Here is a 22975-nt window from a genome sequence, read left to right on the forward strand (position 1 = left end):
AGCCTCCTCCAGAGAAAATAGTTGTAGAGGCTGCACACTCAGAATTATGGGGTGAACAATGATCCAACAGCCTGCACCTTACGCTGACCAGAGCTTTTGATAGGACTCCAGGTTAAAAATGTAGAATATTGCAAAATATTTAATTTTCACATATCATTTAAAAAAACTTTTTATTTGTAAACATTGATATTATTAAAATGTTAAAATAAACCATGTACAGAAACATTTTTATAAATAAACAGTGGTATACAAGCTGGCTGGCCACAGACATTATAAGTTATAGAGGGTTATAATTAAATCATTGTACAATGATAATATCGATGCTCATAATTTGATCTATTTTCTGTTATGAATATATACAGTTTGTTATACATATACACACAGCCTTAGTACAGGTGGCTGTCAATGAACTTCTTCAGTCTTTGGTTTTAGTCCCCCCCCCCCTCGAGGCTTCTCTTGATTCTTTTCAACTCTTTATAAATGATAGAATTAAAAAATATGACTTGAATGAATCATTTACATTGTTGAGAGTTTGCTGTCTCCTGTGTGTGGCCACTAATTATAAACAATGCCTTTTGACAGCTTTCAGCACACAAACAAATATAGCTAACACTGGTTACAGTTGGCTATGCTTTTGGTAATGTCACATGTCTAGTTGCTCAGTCTCCCGTTATCTCTTGTCTCTGCTCTTCCCTTTATAGAAAAGGGATCCAATTCCACACCAATCAGCTTTTCTGGCAATTATAATATTGGCAGTGTTCTCTTATGAGGACACACTCAAAATTAACACCATAATCTGAATGCCTTTTTTTTCTGGACATCCAATTGGTTGGATTATACATTATACATTTGGGTATATATTTCCCATGTATAAATGTACAGGTATGACGCTGCTGGACTATGGAAAGGGACAAGAGGCAAGAGGGACCTTTATGGCCTTATTGTTGTACACATGGTTCACAGGATATTGTCCAGCCAGATATCTTTTCTCGCTTTGAAGCAAGTAAAAATTCTGACACAACATTGAAAGATTCTTCGTTTCCCCTGGTGGCCATTTCTTTCATGGAAAGCCCTCCTTGTTGGCTCTTGTTCCTGCAGAGGAACGTGGATTAGATGATAAACCTCAAATGTGTTAGGAACCAGCACTCTGCGAAACAATGCACCACCTGGAAGCTCCACCCATGGCCACTGTGTTAGTGCAGGATTGTGGTGGATTCTTGATGCCTCTTGTCTTGACGTGGCCTACTTCCCTGGGTCAAATACCATCTCAGCTTATACAAGATGGGGTCTTGCTCCTGTAGTTACTTCCAGTATCCTCGATCCCAGTCAACTTTTACAACTCAGATGAGGGCTGCTTCACCTGTAATGTCAGAGGATCACAGGTGAAGCATCCCAATTCCCATGTCCTTCCAACGAATGTCCTACAACATACACCATAGCCTACATTAGGTACTGCCAAAAAATGTCACTTTGTTGCCACTAACCAATACCTCTACTTGGGGACATATCCCTACAAAACTGTAAGTGATTTATCTGACCTGGATCACTGCCATGATTTCCAGTTACCTTGGTCTATAGCAGTGGTTCTCAAATCCAGGCCTCGTGGCCCAGTGTCCTGCAGGTTTTAGATGTGTCTCTGCTTCAACACACCTGAGTCAAATATAGAAGTCATTAGCAGGACTCTGGAGAACCTGACTGCATACTGAGGAGGTAATTCAGCCATTTGATTCAGGTGTGTTGAATCAGGGACACATCTAAAACCTGCAGGACACCGGGCCACGAGGCCTGGATTTGAGAACCACTGGTCTATAGGAACTGAAATTATTGTTTAGGACCATCTCAGGTGTGGCCCCTGACACTGCCTTGCCATGTGTCCATTAATACCAAACTTGTGGCAGAAAAGTTGCCTTTCCACTTTGTCTTGTCTCTGAGTGTGACTCGGGACCTTCAGTACAACTCCTGTCAGCTCCCTTACATCCTCCTGGAGAGTTCTCTTGAGGTCTATATTTTGCTCTTTCATTTCAAGAAATTCAAGAATCTCAGCTTTAAATGTATTGCTTCAATTTAATGTGTTATACCACTTTAAGTCTCCTCTTACTACTGTATATGTGGAATTTTCATATAAGTTATGTGAAACATCTTACTCTAACTGTAAGGCCTCTTTACATGCCAGTTTAAAGGAACAATATGGGTCATCCTTTAACAGGCACTTTAGATCTCATTGTATCTCACTCTTTTTTAGCCTCAAGACAAACTGATCACGCATGTGCAGGTCAGCTCTGCAATGGTCTTGTGGCTCTTCAGGCAAGCATTCAACTCCCTTAAACATAGGATATGCTTTCTAATAGAATTCTCTGCTTTCAATCATAAAAGACAGTATGCTATTACACTGCAAGTGTGCTATATGCCACATAGCATACTCACAGCTGTCTTATCTCCATACAGTTCTTTTAACTGAAGAGTGATTTTATGTGGTATCACTCCACTTGCTCCAAAATAAGAATTTCACAGACTGGCTTTCCTTCTAGTGCACTCAGCACAAAATCACACTGTTGTTTTTCAAAGCACTTTAAAGCATGGAGCATTCCACTTATCTGGTTCTCCCAGTCTTCATCATTGGTGTTAAACTTGTGAAATTTTGGTACTCATGGCACACTAATAAAAACTGGAGAGGCCATATTGAAGATTTCAGAGAATTCATCTACTATGTTAATCAGTATAAGGAAGGTGTTTTCATATACTGGTCACTATCCTGCCATCAATGCTAAACGTTAAAATACAATAAGTTCTAGTAGAGACCAAGAGAAAATCACCATGCTTACACTGAAAGCAGAGTAAACATTTTTTTTTTTTTTCCAGAGCTAACTTGTCAGCTTGAAATGTACTTATACTCTAGGGCCCAGGGCCCAAGAACACCAAAGTTGTGGCTATTGGCTTAGATAGGCTTTGCGTTAGTGTCTATTGAATTTCCATGCAAAGTCTTGTATAACTGTCAATCTTTCCATCACAAAGTCCTAGTTACTTTTTTCATGCTGACCACTGAAGCAGCAGACTTTTCCTTCTTTAGACTCCCTTAACACACAGGTTCCTGAAAGGGAGTTCCCAGTCAAGTCCATGTGTTAAATCTCCACAAGCACTCCGGTTAAAAATAGATCATCCTTCCCATTAAAAACAAAACATTATTTTACAAGGACAGCCAGGTAAGATTGAAGCTATTTTCCCTTGAAGGTGCACTTTGTTCTGTATAATTGAGGTTTCCCAATTCAAACCACCTTCTTTTGTGCTCTACAACAGTACAGAAGGAGCTGTAAGGAAGAGTGATGGAAAATCTGACTTTTCAGTTCCAGATCAACGCATCACCATTCACCATGGCTATTAGTAAATAAAGAGCAGAACCTTTATTTTATTCCAGTGGACTGAGGAATATGAATGCTCATCAGTGTAGCCAAGGACATTTCTTTTAAAAAAAAGGAGAAGAAAAGAAAAGAAATTAGTATCATTCACACTACTTCAATTTTTCTTAACAGATAAGGATATATATATATATACATACATATATATATATATATATTAGGGGTGGGACTTTAACGCGTTAATTTCGATTAATTAATTACAGGGAAATTAACGCGTTAAAAATTTTAACGCATTTTAATCGCACTTTGCACCGTGGAACGTTTCTCAGTGCGCGAGTTCCCGGCATACAGATTATATCGACGCACAATGTCCAAATTAGGGGCTGCATCCTGCGAAGGACCCGGCCCACATCCTTCAGAGCCCACAAAGGCCGGAAGTGAGCAGCTAGCCTTCATATCAGCTGCCGTCACCTCTGCGTAGCTCATGTCGCCTAGCAACCGTGAGTGCGAAGCACAGCTGTGTAAAAGCAGCTGTTAAACGGAGAACGAACTTTTTCTCCTTTTTGTGGATTAATTTTAAGTCTTTAATTCAAAATAAGCTGTTAAAACAAGCATAACACATTTCAACATCAAGGAATACAGCTGAGAGAATGATTAATTTCCAACTATAACAAGTGAGACATTAATGTTGAATAAAACTATCCAGTTATGATGCTTAACTTTAATTTCAGGAGTTTGCTTATCACAGGAGCACTTCCACCCTTCATTGGTCTGTGTAGTAGACTGGTGGGAAAATAAACTAAATTTTGAAGTTTAAGCTTATGTATATTGATTTATTCATCAACTAAACTTAAATTAATATTTATCATGTTAAATATTGAAATGCGATTAAAATGCGATTAATTTCGATTAATTAATTACAAAGCTTGTAATTAATTCGATTAATTTTTTTAATCGAGTCCCACCCCTAATATATATATATATATATATATATATGGCACATGCAGGTGATAGCAACTGAAGATCAAAAGGTCAATCAGACAGAGTTTGCTTATGTACCTCTGACAGCTAGAGATACCTCTGACACCAGCAACCATAGTTGACTGCCTTCCAGGGACCACAGCAGTTAATATTGAATCAGTTTAACTGAGTGACAGGAGTGACAGGTTTAGCCGCATGTTCTCCATAAATTGCTGGCTGAGTGGTGTCCAAAATAAACAATGTGGGCTTGATAGATAAAACTTGGTCTTCCTAGGAGAAATGGCATCTATAACACTTTGGATGGGGAAGCTCTCATTTCTAGAAACCTGACCAGATTTATAAACCTCCCGAAATGTGACTGTCCAAAATGTGACTTGAAAAACTTTCACTGCATCATACATGTGTGTAATCACACGGTCCCGTCCCTGAAGCTGCAGGTTTAATGCATTAAGATACTTTGTCTTGTCACAGAGAAAGGCTGACTCACACAGCCACCTTTCATTCTGGAGCCCTGCTGAGACTTTTCCTTTTCTTTCTGTGAACTGACAGATTTCCTCATCGCACCTGTGTGATAAGGCACGTCAACAAATTCAGAAGCTTTTTCCTCCAGAAAGACCAAAACCGCTGGTGATTTAAACTTTTGCCTCGTATAAAGTTTCCTGTCTGTGTCTGTGCTGTGTCCGTTCTGTCTTTAGGACTTTGCTGCGCAGCGTTTCCTGCTGTGTGACGCAGTGTTGCACTGTTAGCTCACCTGTGCAGGTCTCCCTCTGCATCTTCTCCCACATCTGTCCCACCAATTGGCTCTTTTCCCCGCACATCGCAGGCGAGGAAAAGAGACAGACGGTCAACCTCCGATGTCAGCGATGAGGTCCTCTGCCACCCACCTATTTGGAAAATCCCTGTTTTCCACTTTTCATTTGGCCATTTTTGGAGGTCAGGCTAGCTTAAATGTTACTGTAAAAAGTGCTGGCTCATGTTTTTATCCACTGATCACTGATCAATGTGTCATTGGCAACATGAGAAACAGGTTAGTGCACAGGTCTTGGCCTGCGCAGCAGCTGTTACAGTGAATTGTGGGATTTGTATTATAAGTGGTGGGAGAGCTATTTACCCACAAGCCAGTAATAATAGCCACATGAAATTATCTCACGGGCCATATATAATTATATTGTGGGCCGGATGTAGCCCGCAGGCCTGGAGTTTGAAATTTGTCACATAGAGACTGCGTCTGCTCCCAGATCACCAAAAACCTCCGAACAACTTAAGCATAAAAATTCAAAAAGTAAAAACAGTATTGCATCCTCAACTGCACTAAAGAGTGAAGAAACCTGTTTACAGCAGGATGAATACATTACTGTGACTCAAGGGTGTGAATTAATTTAAACTGTCAGAATGCTCAAAGTACAGGCTGAGGAGGAGGAATGGCAGCAATCTTCCACTTCAGCTTATTAATCAACTAAAGACCCAGACAGTTTCAATTCATTTGAAAGCCTGACTCTTACCTTTGTCCACCCTAATTGAAAATCTCACAAACCAGTTTTATTTGTTTTCTATCATCCATCTGGCCCTTATTCAGCTGCTATCTGGTTTCTTAGACTTTTTACTGATTTACTGCTCTGCTCAGTTAAAACAATCATAATGGATGATTTTAACATCAGTGCAGATGCTTAATATGGCAGCTCAATGTAGCATTTAATCTATTATTAGACTCAGTTGGCGTCACGCTGTGGTTCTTGTTCTGATACATGGAATAGAAACAGAACATTTAACAGAATTCCATGAAAACTCTCTTTTGTCTGATAATTTCTTAATAACATTTAAATTTACAGTAATAGTAGACTGCACAGCGGTGTGGAATAAATTTCATTACAGTACTTGTATTTCCGAAAGTGCTCTACCTAAGTTTAAGGATATAATTTTCAAAGTCATGTGCTAAAACAATGCAGATCTACTAAGGGTCTCTAAGGGTCGTGTGACTCGCTCTTTGTCTGGCCCCCAGGACAGTTTGCCTTGGGAGATCCTACCAGAGGGCAAAGTCCCAGGACAAAACAGTCCCTCGGATCCATGGGACACACAGTACCCCTCCACCACGATAAGGTGGTGATTCGTGGAGAGAATGATATTGATGTTGGTGACCAAAACCCTATAAAACAAAATGCATATTTCATGAATCCTGTGGAGCCTGTTATGCAGAGGGAAGTTGAGAAGAGGTTGATTATCTCATCAAGTGTTACATCCTCACTGTGTATGACTCTGGATATTGTGGCTCATCTCAAAAAGAGCGCCTCAAATCAGAAGTGCCTGACTCCCTGATATAACTCACAAACGCACAGCTTAAAGCAGATTGCCTGTAAGCTGGAGAGGAAATGGAGTCTCACTAATTTAGAAGATGCTCATTTAGCCTGGAAAAAGAGTTTGTTGCTCTATAAAAAAGCCCTCCATAAAGCTAGGACATCTTACTACTCATCATTAATTGAAGAAAATAAGAAAAACCTTAGGTTTGTTTTCAGCACTGTAGCCAGGCTGACAAAGAGTCAGAGTTCTTGTCAAGTAGTCTTTAACTAGTCATGACTTCTTCAAAAATAAAAATGTAACTATTAGAGTGTGAAGGTCAAGGTTACAAATGTTCTTCTTGTGGCTTCTGACAGCGGACTCATCTCTGTGCTTGGCTATGACAGTCACACTAATCACCTCCCTGTACATATTTGTAACTCTTTTAATAGTTAGTTTAAGCTGCTGCAAATTTTAATGGTGAAATTTTATTATAAATTGGCAAAGATAATATACAGGGCATATAAGGAAAGCAATACCTACTATTCACACATGTGTTTATCTTAGAAATGCATTACCATCTTTAAATCGCTGGGGGCTCTCATATATATATATATATATATATATATATATATATATATATATATATATATATATATATATATATATATATATATAATGTTGCAACCATGTTGCAACCCTGGTCTATACTAACAAATTGACTAATGCTATCCTAGCATATTAATTAATAGGTAGAAAAAGACAAAACCACGTACCTCCATGACGTTCAATGAAGAATTTGTAGCCTTTGTCCAGTTTTGAACGTGTTGTCTGCATGTCATAGTATATCCTAAAACCGTATTTGTGGCAAATGTATTAGACTCTGCAAACTCCATCCACCGGAAGTAAAGATCCCCAGAATCGAGGCCAAACGGAAGTTGTGTGACGTCATGTGAAAAGGGTCTATACCAAATGAACAACGCAGATGAAACGCAGTAAAGATAACAAGATTATTTTTTGTTGTGCGGATGAACTTAAAAAGATTGGCTCTCAGTACTTAAACAACTTTTTTTCTGAAAAAAGTTATAATGTCTTGTATCTTGAACAAATGTTTTTGAACTCAATACTATGTATATTTGTGTAAAGATACTAACTTAATTTTTTATTGTTGATTTCACAGATTCAGTTATGTTAGATTTACTTCACCCCAGAATCATTTTTATCAGTGCAGCAGTATATTATTCCTCTGTAATAATATATTAGGGCCAGTAGTACTGAATGCTGCACTGGGGTCTACCAAGCCAAGCACAGAGATGAGTCCGCTGTCAGAAGCCACAAGAAGAACATTTGTAACCTTGACCTTCACACTCTAATAGTTACATTTTTATTTTTGAAGAAGTCATGACTAGTTAAAGACTACTTGACAAGAACTCTGACTCTTTGTCAGCCTGGCTACAGTGCTGAAAACAAACCTAAGGTTGTTCTTATTTTCTTCAATTAATGATGAGTAGTAAGATGTCCTAGCTTTATGGAGGGCTTTTTTATAGAGCAACAAACTCTTTTTCCAGGCTAAATGAGCATCTTCTAAATTAAATATGTAAGATTTACTTCACCGCAGAATCATCTTTATCAGTGTAGGGGGTTGTCTGTTATAGGGCAGGGATACTCAACTTGATCTAGCTAAGGGCCACATTTGGGAAATGAGAAGAGGCCAAGGGCCAGTTATGAAACTACATTCATGGTAGCCCTTGGTGACCAGCTGGAGCGCTGGCGCTCCCAATTGTGTAACTTTTTAAATGCTGTTGAATTGCAACCACATATGATAGAGTGATAATTCTTTTTGCATATAAAACCAGAGGATTTACACTTATATATCACGCATCCAATATGTCCCAGAGTGCGGTATCCTTCCTCTAACGGCTTCACAGAAATTGCATAAAAAGCACAAACAACAAAACATACTCCATGCATTCTATTGGTTTTATTGGCATTTGTAGCTATGGCACTTCTGTAGTTAGCAAAATATGCAAATACCAAAACTTTTCAGATACTTGCTTTAGTTACTATGGATTTATTTCATGCATATTACTAAAATTTTGGTTATGAGGATTGTACTGCTGTATCGGAAGTTGAGATATTTCAGAAAATGGTACTACAGCATAGAGCAATGTAAAGATATGGTCTGTGGACTTGTTCTATTATAGGTCATAAAGGGGCAAATGAGCAAACTTTGAAAAAGATTGATATCTTGTGCTCATATTTTGATGCATTTTACTAGCTCCATTGCAATTCAGGAATATATATTTTCATCTTCAACAGCAAAGCTGTAACCTTTCCTATCACGCAGACAAATGTTAGACAAAATAAAAAAATGAATATTAACAATTAAGGCATATTTCAGCTCTTTTGTCGTAAAAGCTGTTCATAAAATGTATTGATTAACAAATGCATAAGTGCATTTGTTAATCAGGCAGCAGGCAGCACAGACATGTGATCAGATATTTACATTTTAACCACTTCATGTATCACACACTATCAGTTATTGACTACATGTTTAATGTGAGGTAACACATCTCATTTCCTTTGAGAGCTTACTGAAGTTTGGTTTGTGAGATGTCAAGGCAATATGCAAACACTGGTTGAGTTGTGAGTCGGTGAGTCTATGGTGCTTGTTGTCCTTAATAAGATTCATCACTGAAAACCCCGACTCGCACATGTAGGTAGATCCAAACATTGTCAAAATATATGTTGTGAGTCTTAGAGTTCGGGTACTGATAGACAGAGTGTGCCCAAAACTCTGTCTCCTCTCTGAATTTGGCTTTTAGGACATCATTAGCTTGCATGTGGACCAGTTCCAGCTGGAAAGCGACCTCATTGATAGCAGGCACCGCGGGGCAGCTCCTGGCAACCGCAATGGTGAACGGGTTGCGCACAAACAGCAGCAGTTGCTGTGGGATTTTGAAGTTGTGAAACCGTGATCTGAAGTTTTCTGACAGACTTTTTTTAGCAGTGCTACCATTCGTGTCAGCACAGTCCCATTTGTAGGAACATCATGCAGGGTAGGGAAGTGAGGTTGTTTTCCCTCTATGTCCACCACAAATATGCACAACGTTGTCTGAAAAGCACTCACTTTTTCAAAGAGTTCGCCCACAGTTGCATCCCCACCTTGGAGCTGCAGGTTAAGATGGTTCAAGTGACTAGTGATATTACACAGAAATGCAACCAGAGCCACAGGTTCCTGATCTTGCATAAACTGAGACAACTCATCTGCTTTCTTTGTTTTTTGATTGGAAAGAAATCCTGTGATTTCTTTGCGCAGTGCAGAGAAGGACTGTAGGACTCGTTCCCTGCTCAGCCATCTGATGTCACTGTGCTGCAGTAGGTCTGAATATTGAGCTTCTTGCTCCTGTAGTACATTTTTAAAAGCCGGTGCTGTAAATTTGAAGTTGAGAGAATGTGATTTACAATTTTGATCTCTATAGTCATCACTCCTTTCATTTCAGCAGACAAACACCATTTAGTGAATGATGCAGTGTAGTGAGTCCAATATGAGACGTGATGCTAAGCCTTCCTCTCGTCCTATCATAGATGGCCAATCATCAGTTACAAGGAGGTTGATTTTATCCAGCTCCAGAGAATTTTTATCAAAGCAACTTTTCATAGAAGTGTACATGGCCTCACTGGCCGCATTGCTCTTGAGGGGCAAAAAGCGCAGCAGCTCCTCTTTGAAAAGCTCCCTGTTAAAATATCACAAACACGGTCAGCTGTGCAGTGTTTGTTGCATCTGTAGACTCATCCACAGCTACCGACATGTAATCCACACACTTCAGTTCAGCAAGTAAAGTAGAAAAACTGTCCTCAGGTCAGGTCAGCAGTGATTTTTGATCTGTGCAAACTGTTCACTCCCTTCATTGCCCCAGTCATTAGGACCTAAAGGTTATTAGTACAAACTAATGATTCAGAGGACAGTTACCTTTGTGAAAGCTATTAGGAATTATTGAGCATTTGCGACATGATGAAAGGGAGAACATGTAAACTGTTTTAATTTTGAGCAATTATAAGAAATGGCTGCGGGATGGTCAGCAGCCAATCATGGGTCAGATTTTGCCTGCAGGCCATGAGATGAGTATGACTGCTGTAGTTACAATATAAAGCGCCTTAAGGCGACTGTTATTTGATGCTATATAAATGAAATTTAATCAAAGTGAACTGGTATTACTCTCAGACAGATTTAGGAGATTTAGGTTTAAAAAAAAAACACTGAGATTTAAACTCTGAATTTTAAACATCTAATGTACATTTTATTCAATGTCAATATTTCAACATGTGAAATTTTTTTTAATGAAATGGTATTAGGAAAATTTCTCTGTAACCGGCATTTCCCATCAGTTTGAGTAATTACAGCTTATCAAATGGTTGTTTATTGTCATTCTATAGTGTTTCATGTATTGAAAGGTTCGGATGAATTCATTTGTCACCAGTGATTACTTCAGTGAATGTTGCAGTGCAGAGAAATTAGCTGACAGTCTGACAGCTGCCTTAATGTGCTGAGTCTGTGGTACAAAAATCCAGTCAGCAGATTTTATTCTGAGCTGATAATAAATCCACAACGTCCAGCGATCACTTGCTCTGTTCTTACGTAGATGACTGACTGATAAGCACTCATGTTAGCAATAAATAATAATGAATTAACATTCAATGTGGAGTTCACAGTAAAAGATGTGGTGTTTGATCCAGCATTTAGAATTTTGGAGTGTTAAATTCATGTTTATTTAGTTTTTTGGGTCTGTCAGAGTTGCAGTTTTTGGTTATAGTTTGAGTTTCATAGTTTTGCTTAGTTTATAGTTTTATGGTTTCTTCTTAGAATTTTAATGCCTGAGTTTTTAGTCTTTTGTTCTTGATATCGTTGTTGTTTAATTGTCTGTTTGAGCTTAGTATTTACACCGATTAAGCATAACATGATGACCACATGCCTATTGTGTCTGTTCTGCTGCCAAAACAGATCTGACCAGGCGTGGACACTAGACCTCAAATACTGTGGTGTCTGGCACCAATGCTGGCAACAGATCCTTTAAAATTGAGATCTGGGGAATTTTCAAACCAAGGCAACAACTTAAAGTTGTTGTTGTGCTCCTCAAACCATTCCTGAACCATTTTTGCTTTGTGGCATGGAGCATTATCCTGCTGAAAGAGGCCACAGCCATCAGGGAATACCGTTTCCATGAAAGGGTGGACAAGGGCTGCAGCAATGCTTAGACAGGTGGTATGTGTCAAAGTAACATCCACATGAATGGCAGGATCCAAGGTCTCCCAGCAGAACACTGATGCAGTAATTAGATACATTAAACCATACACTGAAAACTGTGTCAAACCACCTAAAAGTATTTTAGTTGTCTCAGTGTGTACTTTAACTGTAAATCAAACAGTAAATATAGTTTTAAGGTCATCAACTTAGAAAATATGAGATCCACCATTTTCTCAGTGTTTTCAGTGTGTCTTTTCCCATGTACGTTCCATTTGTTGGTCAGGTAGGAAGACATAAAAAAATAGATAAAAATAAATCCTGTAAACAGGTTCACCATCTGCTGAGAAACAACTCCGTTTGTGTTGCCCCCCCACCCAATAAACTACTTTCTATTTTTAACTTGTCCTTGCTTACTCCTGAATATCTGGCATCCTAGTGGGTGTGAAAACAATCCATGTTCTTTCACACAGCACATAAAAAGTGTAAATATGAGTTGTTAAAATAATCTGCACAATAAATACGTATTTAGATGCACAGATTAGTAAAACCCCACCCACTGAGCAGATATTAAATATACTGTATAATCTTGTAATACTGCCAGTGGGCCAGTGTTTTGTGTTCATTTGGTTCTGTTTAAGTTATATCTCTGATTATGTTTATTAGTTTTCTTTTGTATAGGTCTTCAGTTTGTTATAGTTTTGGTTTAGTTCCCTTTGTCCCTGTCTCCCTGGTGTCTCTGTGTCTGTCATGTCGCTCTGTCATGTCTCTGGTCTCATGTGTTTTGTGGTTTATTTTCTTTGCGGTGTATCAAGTCCACATTTCTGTCTCTGTCTTGTTACTTCCTGACTTACTTTGGTACTGTCTGGTTTCTAGTGCAGTGTGTTTAGTTTTCCTTCCTGTGTCTCCCTCCCAGATGTTCATCATCCCCTTGTTACCTAGTGTGTATATATTGTCTGTGCTCCAGTCAGTCTTTGTTGTGCATCATCATCTCCTCCTGCTGTGTGTCATCAGTCACTCAGTTTGTCAGTCAGTTAAGTTTGCCCCCTTTGTTATGCTGCCGTCCTGTTTCCAGCAATGAAGCTGAGTTTTGAGTTTACCTTCTGTCTCTGGTGTTAGATGTTAGATTCAACTCAATGTCATCGTGCACACAAGGCACACAACCAAATGATCGTTCAAGATCACTCATCCAGAGACGAGCACCTGCGGTCATGCAGCCAGAGACCAGCTCTACCGTTAAGCAATGTGGTATAAGTGTCTTGCCCAAGGACACAATGCAGTGCAGGGACAGGGGCTCAAACCGGCAACCCTAAAGCTACAAGGTGAGCACCTACCCACTGCACCACTGCTTAGAGGTCCTCACTCCTGCCAGCCACAGCAGTTCATGACAAATACAGATTTAAAAAAAATAAAATAAAATAAAAATAATATTTCTATTGGGTCTCCTCTTCTTTGACCTGCTCCCTTTAGGGATTGCCACAGCGGATCATCTGCCTTCATCTCAGTCTATTTCTAGCACATACACTATAAGCTTTTTTCTTTGCTTCTGCCACTTCTGTCTTTGCTAAACTCATAGACTCCAAGTACCATGGTAACTTAACTAGACAAGCATAACTTTATGACCACCTACCTAATATTTAAACCCAGTATCATGGCAAAGCATGTAATAGAGCCATCTATTCACTCCAGAAAATTGTGTAGATGTCACACTTTGCCTGTCCTAGGTGTGAAATGGAAACGCAGGCTGAAGTTGCAGTAACTTGCAGTGCCACCACGGTGTGATATTTTATTTAAAGCCAACAAGTTAGATGGCTGATACGTATGCATGTCTTTTGTCCTGTCTCTCCCCCCTCTCAGCAGATGACCCCCCCTCCCTGAGCCTGGTTCTGCTGGAGGTTTCTTCCTGGTAAAAGGGAGTTTTTCCTTCCCACTGTCACCAAGTGCTGCTCATAGGGGGTCGTTTGGACTGTTGGGTTTTCTCTGCAGTTATTGTAGGGTCTTTACCTACAATATGAAGCACACTGAGGTGACTGTTTCCATTTCAATTCAATTCAATTTTATTTATATAGCGCCAAATCACAACAAACTGTCGCCTCAAGGCGCTTTGTATTGTGGGTAAAGACCCTACAATAATACAGAGAAAACCCAACAGTCAAAACGACCCCCTATGAGCAGCACTTGGCGACAGTGGAAAGGAAAAACTCCCTTTTAACAGGAAGAAACCTCCAGCAGACCCAGGCTCAGGGAGGGGCAGTCATCTGCCGCGACCGGTTGGGCTGAGGGGAGAGAAAGACATGCTGTGGAAGAGAGCCAGAGATTAATATCAATTAATGATTAAATGCAGAGTGGAGTATAAACAAAGTAAATAAGGTGAATGAGAAACAGTGCATTATGTGAACCCCCCAGCAGACTAGGCCTATAGCAGCATAACTAAGGGATGGTTCAGGGTCACCTGATCCAGCCCTAACTATAAGCTTGATCATAAAGGAAAGTTTTAAGCCTAATCTTAAAAATAGAGAGGGTGTCTGTCTCCTGATTCCAAGCTGGGAGCTGGTTCCACAGAAGAGGCGCCTGAAAGCTGAAGGCTCTGCCTCCCATTCTACTCTTAAGTATCCGAGGAACCACAAGTAAGCCAGCAGTCTGAGAGCGAAGTGCTCTGTTGGGGTGATATGGTACTATGAGGTCTTTGAGATAAGATGGTGCCTGATTATTCAAGACCTTGTATGTGAGGAGAAGAATTTTAAATTCTATTCTAGATTTAACAGGGAGCCAATGAAGAGAAGCCAATATGGGAGAAATATGCTCTCTCTTTCTAGTCCCTGTCAGTACTCTAGCTGCAGCTGAAGGCTTTTCAGGGAGCTTTTAGGACAGCCTGATAATAATGAATTACAATAATCCAGCCTAGAAGTAATAAATGCATGAATGAGCTTTTCAGCATCACTCTGAGAAAGGATGTTTCTAATTTTAGAAATATTGCGCAAATGCAAAAAAGCGGTCCTACATATTTGTTTAATATGTGCATTGAAGGACATATCCTGGTCAAAAATGACTCCAAGATTTCTCACAGTGTTACTGGAGGCCAAAGTAATGCCATCCAGAGTAAGTATCTGGTTAGACACCATGTTTCTATGATTTGTGGGGCCGAGAACAAGAATTTCAGTTTTATCTGAATTTAGAAGCAGGAAATTAGAGGTCATCCAGGCCTTAATATCTTTAAGACATTCCTGCAGTTTAACTAATTGATGTGTGTCATCTGGCTTCATTGATAGGTAAAGCTGAGTATCATCTGCATAACAATGAAAATTGATGCAGTGCTTTCTAATAATACTGCCTAAGGGAAGCATGTATAATGTAAATAAAATTGGTCCTAGCACAGAACCCTGTGGAACTCCATAATTAACCTTAGTGTGTGAAGAAGACTCCCCATTTACATGAACAAATTGGAGTCTATGAGATAAATATGATTCAAACCACTGCAGTGCAGTACCTTTAATACCTATAGCAAGCTCTAATCTCTGTAATAAAATGTTATGGTCAACAGTATCAAAAGCTGCACTGAGGTCCAACAGGACAAGAACAGAGATGAGTCCACTGTCAGAGGCTCTAAGAAGTTCATTTGTAACCTTCACTAATGCTGTTTCTGTACTGTGATGAATTCCGAAACCTGACTGAAACTCTTCAAATAAACCGTTCCTCTGCAGATGATCAGTTAGCTGTTTTACAACTACTCTTTCAAGAATCTTTGAGAGAAAAGGAAGGTTGGAGATTGGCCTATAATTAGCTAAGACAGCTGGGTCAAGTGATGGCTTTTTAAGTAGAGGTTTAATTACAGCCACCTTGAAGGTCTGTGGTACATAGCCAACTAATAAAGACAGATTGATCATTTTTAAGATTGAAGCATCAATAATTGGAAAGACTTCTTTGAACAGTCTAGTAGGAATGGGATCTAACAAACATGTTGCTGGTTTGGAGGAAGTAACTATTGAAGTTAACTCTGAAAGATCAACTGGAGCAAAAGAGTCTAAACAAATACCAGCAGTGCTGAAAGCAGCCGAACATGAAGAATAATCTTTGAGATGGTTATGAATAATTTTTTCTCGAATGTCTAAATTTTTATTTGTAAAGAAATCCATGAAGTCACTACTAGTTAACGAGAAAGGAATACTCGGCTCTACAGACCTCTGACTCTTTGTCAGCCTGGCTACAGTGCTGAAAAGAAACCTGGGGTTGTTCTTATTTTCTTCAATTAATGATGAATAGTAAGATGTCCTAGCTTTACGGAGGGCTTTTTTATAGAGCAACAAACTCTTTTTCCAGGCTAAATGAGCATCTTCTAATTTAGTGAGACGCCATTCCCTCTCCAGCTTTCGGGTTATCTGCTTTAAGCTGTGCGTTTGTGAATTATACCACGGAGTCAGGCACTTCTGATTTGAAGCTTTCCTTTTCAGAGGAGCCACAGTATCCAAAGTTATACGCAGTGAGGATGTAAAACTATTGACGAGATAATCGACCTCACTGGGAGCAGAGTTTAGGTAGCTGCTCTGCACTGTGTTGGCACATGGCACTGAAGAGCATAATAATGAAGGAATTAGATCCTTAAACTTAGTTACAGCACTTTCAGAAAGACTTCTACTGTAATAAAACTTATTCCCCACTGCTGTGTAATCCATTAAAGTAAATGTAAATGTTACTAAGAAATGATCAGACAGGAGGGGGCTTTCAGGGAATACTGTTAAGTCGTCAGTTTCTATGCCATATGTCAGGACAAGATCCAGAGTATGGTTAAAGTGGTGGGTGGGCTCCTTTACATTTTGAGAGAAGCCAATTGAATCTAACAATAGATTAAATGCAGTGTTGAGGCTGTCATTCTCAGCATCTACATGGATGTTAAAATCACCCACTATAATGATTTTATCTGAACTGAGCACTAAATCAGATAAAAAGTCTGAGAAATCAGACAGAAACTCTGAGTAAGGACCAGGTGGACGATAGATAATAACAAATAAAACAGGTTTTTGATTTTCCCAATTAGGATGGACAAGACTAAGAGTCAGGCTTTCAAAAGAATGAAAACTTTGTCTGGGTCTTTGATTAATTAATAAGCTGGAATTGAAGATTGCAGCTAATCCTCCTCCTCGACCTGTGCTTCGAGCATTCTGACAGTTACTGTGACTCGGGGGTGTTGATTCATTTAAACTAACATATTCATCCTGCTGTAACCAGGTTTCTGTAAGGCAGAATAAATCAATACGTTGATCAATTATTAAATCATTTATTAATAGGGACTTGGAAGAGAGAGACCTAATGTTTAATAATCCACATTTAATTGTTTTATTTTTTGGTGCAGTTGATGAAGCTGTATTATTTATTGTTTTTGAATTTTTATGCTTAAATAGCTTTTTGCTGATTTTAGCTTTGTTTTTTGGTGGTCTGGGAGCAGGCACCGACTCTATGGGGATGGGGTTTTGGGGGGATGGCAGGAGGAGAGAAGCTGCAGAGAGGCGTCTAAGACTGCAGCTCTGCTTCCTGGTCTCAACCCTGGGTAGTAAGTTTTTAGGAGGGTTAATAAATTTGGCCAGATTTCTAGAAATGAGAGCTGCTCCATCCAAAGTGGGATGGATGCCGTCTCTCCTAACAAGACCAGGTTTTCCCCAGAAACTTTGCCAATTATCTATGAAGCCCACGTCATTTTTTGGACACCACTCAGACAGCCAGCGATTCAAGGAGAACATGCGGCTAAACATGTCGCTCCTGGTCTGATTGGGGAGGGGCCCAGAGAAAACTACAGAGTCCGACATCGTTTTTGCAAAGTTACACACCGAGTCAATATTAATTTTAGTGACCTCCGATTGGCGTAACCGGGTGTCATTACTGCCGACGTGAATAACGATCTTACCAAATCTACGATTAGCCTTAGCCAGCAGTTTCAAATTTCCATTAATGTCGCCTGCTCTGGCCCCTGGAAGACATTTGACTATGGTCGCCGGTGTCTCTAGCTTCACGTTTCTCAAAAGAGAGTCGCCAATAACCAGAGTTTGTTCCTCGGCGGGTGTGTCGCCGAGTGGAGAAAAACGGTTAGAGACGTGAACAGGTTGGTGGTGTACCCGGGGCTTCTGCTTAGGACTACGCTTCCTCCTCACCGTCACCCAGCCGGCCTGTTTTCCCTGCTGCTCGGGATCTGCTGGGGGGGAGCTAACGGCGGCTAAGCTACCATGGTCCGCACCCGCTACAGGGGCCTGGCTAGATACAGGATTTTCCAGGGTGCGGAGCCGAGTCTCCAGTTCAGAAAGCCTGGCCTCCAGAGCTACAAACAGACTACATTTATTACAAGTACCGTTACTGCTAAAGGAGGCCGAGGAGTAACTAAACATGTGACACCCAGAGCAAAAAAGTGCAGGAGAGACAGGAGAAGAAGCCATGCTGGTAGTGAGTCGGCTAAGGGCTAAGCTACTAGCTGAGCTAAGCTAGCGAATTTCTAAAAACAAATAAAGTGAGTAATGTGAATACAGGTGATTCAGCAAAGAGTATGCTATTTAAAGTAGGTGAAGATTACACTAAAATATGTCATTATCCAGATAAATCAAGTTATACAGATATAACAGCTAACAGACAGCAAAACACTGTGCTCCGAAACAGGAACAGGAAGTGATACAATACCGCAGTGAGAGCCAACACCAAGTGACAGCGCCACACCGTTTCCATGCTTCCATACACCTATTGTGTCATCTTTTGTTGTTGTTAAACAATATTTGTAATGGAGCATCATTTAAATGGCTGATAAACAGAAGGGTGGGCAGCACGGTGGTGTGGTAGTTAACACTGCTGCCTCACAGCTAGAAGGACATCTAGAAGGTCTGGGTTCGATTCCACCTTAGCCCGGACCTCTAACTGTGTGGAGTCTGCATGTTCTCCCTGTGTCTGTGTGGGTTTTCTCTGGGTACTCGGGTTTCCACCCACACTCCAAAGACATGCAGTTACTGAGGTTAGGTTGATTGGTGATCTTAAATTGCCCATAGGTGTGAATGTGAGTGTGAATGGTTGTCAGTCTTTCTGTGTTGCACAGGCTAGCGACCTGTACAGGGTTCTTCTTGATTGGACTGAGATCTGGGGTATTTGGAGGTCAAGTCAACACCTCAGACTCATTGCTGTGCTCCTCAAACCATTCCTGAATCATTTGAAGTTGTGCATTATCCTGCTGGAGGAGGCTGGAATATTGTTTCCACAAAAGGGTGTACATGATCTGCAACAATGCTTAGAGAGGGGGTATGTGTCAAAGTAACATCCACATGAATAGTAGGATCCAAGGGTCTCCCAGCAGAACAGTGATGCACTGCTTCTATGGAATTAGATACATTAAACCATACACTGAAAACTATGTCAAATTAACTAAAAGTATTTTAGTTGTCCATAGCTCCGTGATCGAGTTCTGATGTTCACGTGCCCATTGTCATTTTTGGCGATGGACAGGGGTCAGTGTGGGCACCCTAACTGGTCTGGAGGTATGCAGCCCCATACGCAATAAACTGGGATGAATTCTGTTTTCTGACGCCTTTCTGTCAGAACCAGCATTACCTTTTTCTGCAGTTTGAGCCACAGTAGTGTGTCTGTTGGCCTGGACCACATGGGCCAGCCTTTGCTCCCCACGTGCATGAATGAGCCTTGGCTGCCCATGACTCTGTCACTGGTTCACCGCTGTTCTATTCTTAGATTACTTTTGATAGATACTGCCCACTGCAGATCAGGAACACCCCACAAGAACTACAGTTTTGGAGATGCTCAACCCATTCATTTAGCAATCACAATTTGGCCCTTGTCAGAGTCGCTCAAATACTTACGCTTATGCTTCTGTCCGGCTGCAGCCTCCGTTTAACTGTCTTCATAATGTCAAAGACTGGTTAACACAGAACTTTCTTACCTTAAATGAAAACAAGACAGAAACAATTGTGTTTGGAAGTCATATCCCTAAAATGAGGGAAACTCAGGTTTTCAGTTCCAGGAAGAGCTAACTCCAACTCTGAGTCAGTTACCATGGTAACAGACTCTGTGACCCTAACCTGGCAGGTTTTATCCAACAAACTCTGAGTCTCTCTGAATCCGCCCCTCCTGCTGCACCTGAACCACCTGTCTGACACTCCCATTCATTTCCTCCTCCATAAAGTGGCTGTCAGAGCGTCAGAGGAGCGAATTCATCTGCAGACGTTTATGTTTCTACAAACACTGAAATCCCAGTTAGACGTTAGTTTGTTATGTTTGTACGTAACATGAAGCTTTTACAGTCATTCACTCATCAACAGGCTGTAAGGATGGAGACAGCGATGATGTCACAGATTTATAATGGGGCAGCTGCAGCTGTCAGACTGATGGAAAAATGTTTGGATCCTGGAGATGATGGGAATATTTGAGTGAAGATGAGGCTGAAATGATTTGAAGACTTCAAAACTGAGCTAGATGAATTTAAAGTGACTTAAATGTCAGCATTTTGAAAGTTCTGCTGTCTGAAATTCAGAACATGAATCTCCACATACTTTCACTGAAAACCACCTAAATCAGTGATCATAGAGGCTATAACGGATCTACAATCTGTGTCCAAGTCCACCTGCACAGCAGGAGGATCCAAGCGGATCAACATCAGGGGTTCAGACTGGATTAGGTTCAGATCCAGCTCAGGCTCCAGTCATTGTACAGCTCATCCAGTCTGGATCCGTTCATAATGGATTAATTTTCCTGACACGATCTGCATTCTTTAATTAAAATGTCTCATCCTCCAAACTGTACTGAAGTATTTAAAACCTATAAAGCTGAGACATTTCTGAGAACATGAAACTGTGACTGACCTCTGACCTTTAACAGAGTGAAACATCTCTGCTGTGGCTGTCAGAGAGCCATCATCTATCAGTAAAACTGATCTTAGATCAGATTAGAAACAGTTAAACTGGAAACATTAAAGTAGTTTTTCTGTAAAACTCAGATTTATCCAGTAACAGCAGAAATAATGAAATTCTCTATTTAAAAAATGAATAAAGAAATGAATAATGTGAGGTTATTTCATGTATGGTTGAGTGTTTCTATGATATACTTTTGAAATGAATTAATTTTATCATTTACTTTTCCAAATATGCAGTAAATATCTTGTTATTGTTTACCACAAATCATCAGTTTTATTTTTTCTTTCTTAAGTTATGAACAAGCACAGCTTTTGTAATTCTACATCAAGTTTACACACATGGGTCAGAAATGACCCGCATGCATTTACTACAGCGTTTGGTGGGAACTGTCCTTGTGTCAGATATTTCACAGCTCAGCACAGCACCCTTTGCCCATCTAATACATGTAAGTATTGTTTAGGCTACCTTGAGAGTGGGTAGATTACTTGTCAGAAAATTACAAGCAATTACCATTAGCTAGCTAGCTGTTGACATATTCTACTGTAGTTAGCTAATTTTATTGTAGTTGGCTTAGCTAACTACATAGCTAAGTGGATTGCTAGGCTACTAAGCAAAGTAGTTAGCTAAGTAGTTAGCGAAGCTGCTTAGCCAATTCACCAAAATATAACTATGTATGTTTATGTATTTTGATGTGCATCTGAAATTATTATTGTGCTTTTGATTTTCTTTATCCAGAGTATGGCTGCTCGTTTTACTGCTGAGATGGCTGTAGCAATGCTACAGGAAGAACCAGAGGAGGAAGATGAGGAAGCAATGTGTCCTAGTTCAGAGTTAGAAACCTCTGATGATGATGATGATGATGACCCAGACTATTTGACACAGGGTCAAGCTGGAGTTGTGGGTGTGTCTGGGAATCCAGCTCTATTACATGAAGAAGACTCCTCTGATGATGCAGAAGACTCATCTGATGAGTCCTCTGAAGAGGAAAATCAGACATAGTCCAATAGATTCAGTAAAAATGGATCTTACTGGAATGAGAATCCCCCCACTCATGGCAAAACAAGAAGCCGTAACATTCTGAGGAGCTGCCCAGGACCTACACCTGGATCCAGAGCTGTTTCACCAAAAGATGCCTGGGATATGTTTGTGAGTGACAATATCATTGAGGAGGTTCTAAAATGCACCAACTTAGAGGGACGAAGAACAGCCACAGCAAAAGGGAAAGTGTGGAGAAGCATTGATAAAGAAGAATTCATGGCCTTTATGGGTTTGACCCTCCTGGCAGGGGGGGAGAAGAGCTGGGATGTGGCTTTGCAGGAGCTGTTTGTAGATCCGCTGCAAAATCCCATTTACAAGGCCACCATGGGGATTGGAAGATATGAAGATATCCGCTGGGTCATACGGTTTGACAACAAGAGGACCAGGGCTCTGCGACTGGAAACTGACCAAATGGCACCATTTAGGTATGTGTGGGACTGTTTCCTAGACAACTGCAGAAGACAGTTCATCCCCAGTGACTGTGTCACCATAGATGAGCAGCTTGTGCCATTCCGAGACAGGTGCAAGTTCCAGCAATACATGCCCAGCAAGCCTGCGAAATATGGCATGAAAATCTTCTGGATGTGTGACGCAAGGGTACCTTATGCAATAGATGGAATTGTCTATACAGGGAGACAGCCAGGACAGGAGGCACAGAAGAACCTTGGAGAGAATGTCGTCGAACAATTGTGCAGTGGAATCAGACAGATAGAATACAGTACAATAGAGAAATGAATGTATAAGTTTTAGCACAATAGCTACATATTTTTCCCAATCTTTTATGTGTATTTGGACAACTTTTTCACCAGTGTCCCTCTGGCTGAGAAGCTCCTCAAGAACAATCTGACCATCGTTGAGACTCTTCGCCAGAACAAGCCTGACATACCACCTATCATGATGCCATCCAAATCACGGGAGCTTCATAGCTCGGAATTTGGATTCCTTGGCAACATGACCATGGTGAGCTATGTGCAGAAGAAGGGAAAGGCTGTTGTCCTACTGAGCACCATGCATGATGTACACCCTCTTCACCTACGACTGCATCCCCTCCCAAAGCAACACCTCCATCGTCAAGTTTGCTGACGACACCACCGTCATTGGGCTGATTACTGGGGGAGAGGAAGCAGCTTACAGGGAAGAGGTGGCCCAGCTGGTGTCCTGGTGCCAGGAAAATAATCTCTCCTTAAATACAGAGAAGACTAAGG

The sequence above is a fragment of the Archocentrus centrarchus genome, unplaced genomic scaffold (genome assembly GCF_007364275.1).
Source record: "Archocentrus centrarchus isolate MPI-CPG fArcCen1 unplaced genomic scaffold, fArcCen1 scaffold_36_ctg1, whole genome shotgun sequence".
In the NCBI taxonomy this organism is placed as follows: Eukaryota; Metazoa; Chordata; class Actinopteri; order Cichliformes; family Cichlidae; genus Archocentrus; species Archocentrus centrarchus.